Genomic DNA, 1,922 nt, shown 5'->3' on the forward strand with positions numbered 1-1,922 from the left:
GCCTCACACACATGGCTGCACTCACACACATGTGTGCAGCTGGGACACTCAGGCTGCCATTTTGTGCTGCCCGACCAGAGGAGTGTGTGTGTGTGTGTGTGTGTGTGTGTGTGTGTGTGTGAGTCTGTGTGTGTGTGTATGCATGCTCATGGACTACCAGCAAATTTCCAATAGTGCTGCTCAGGCACAAACAACTTTGTGTTTATATATATATATATATATATATATATATATATATATATATATATATATATATGTATATATATATCAACAATGTGTGTGTGTGTGTGTGTGTGTGTGCTTGAATGTGCATATTTGATCATGGATTTGTGTATTAGTATATGTGTGTGTTTGTATGTGCGTGTGTATGTGTGTGTGTGTTTATGTATGTGTGTGTGTGTTTGTGACAGCTGGTGGGGGAGGCGGCGAGATGCTCTATGTGTCTGAGGAGGCCGTCATTAACAGAGCCCCTCAAGGATGGGAACCAGGTCACGTTCTCTCGACGGGCACAAAGCAGCGGGTCTGTGAGAGAGGGGGGGGGGCGGGCAGCTCTGTGGACGGGGAGCAGGCCGTGACCTCTTTATATCCATCAACACATCAGAGGCCACGTCTGCAGCGCCGCGTTCCGATGCAGCCGCCCGGCCCACACCGCTACGCACTTGTTGCTGTCGCTCCTTCTTTTCTTTCTTTCTTTTTTTCTTTCCTTCTTACGCTTCTTTTGGTTTGTTTATGTTCTTTTGTTCCCGCCTTTCTTTCATGTTCTTCCTTTTTTTTCCTAACTTCACTGTTCCCTGCTCTGTTTTATTTTATTTTAACTGTATTCTAGCTTTTTCTTCTCTCTAACTCCTCTCCATTATCCCACAGGGTCTGCCTGTGGAAGTTCATCTTTCCAGCCTGTATTGCTTGTCCTCTCACACACACACACGCACACACACACACACACACACACACACACACACACACGCACACACACACACATCCTCTCTTGCTCCAGTAGTATGTCACATACAAAACGTATCAACATTCACACACCCACACAAACACTCATTTAATGATGAACTCATTTAATGAAAAACTTTTTCGCTTTCAAACACACATAGACACACACAAACACACACACACACACACACACACACACACACACATCTGCACACACCACACTTTCCTGGCAGGCTAATGACAGTGAGATGGGAGTGAAAGGCCTGAGACACATGGCACAACTCAGGGGTGGTGGATTCTGTTGCCCCCGTAATGAGAGTGAGATCCTCTCATGGAGAACAGATCCTGCACTCGTTTACATTTCCACGCTCTCTCTCTCTTTCTCTCTCACTCAACTCTCCATGATGTGGCCCTCTCCACCCCTCCCCCATCTCCTCTCACCCCCACCCCCATCCCGCCAACCCCCCCCCTCCACCGTTCCCACCGCATCAAATGATTTACGAAGCCTCCCATATGTTGAGATGTATACACTGTGAGCCTACATCCGTATGCTTGCGGCTGCTCCTCCGGGACACAAAGCAACAAGTCTCCACACTGTCCGAAAAAAGTCTTTCACACACATGGGAGGGCCTACCAGCGGCTGTTTTAAACACGACTTTCAGATAAGCAAAATGAGAAGCATGTGTGTGAATGTGGCTGTGTGTGTGTGCATATGTGTGCGTGTGTGTGTTTAGAGACAACAAGGATGATGACTTAGCAACGGTGAGTCCTCCCCATAGTGATGACACACTCTGACCGCTAGAAATCTCAAGTGCACTCTAGTCTGGCTGAAACGGTCCCCCCTGTGCTTTTCTCAGCAACGAGGATCTGTTCCCAGCCCAGCGCTGCATCGCATGGCTCTCTGACAGGGCTGTGGCAAAAAGGACTTTGCTGCCCTCTACTGTTGATGAAAAGCATTGTCGTCAAGTCCATAGACTTTTCAC

The sequence above is a fragment of the Alosa alosa genome, chromosome 6 (genome assembly GCF_017589495.1).
Source record: "Alosa alosa isolate M-15738 ecotype Scorff River chromosome 6, AALO_Geno_1.1, whole genome shotgun sequence".
Taxonomy (NCBI): Eukaryota; Metazoa; Chordata; class Actinopteri; order Clupeiformes; family Clupeidae; genus Alosa; species Alosa alosa.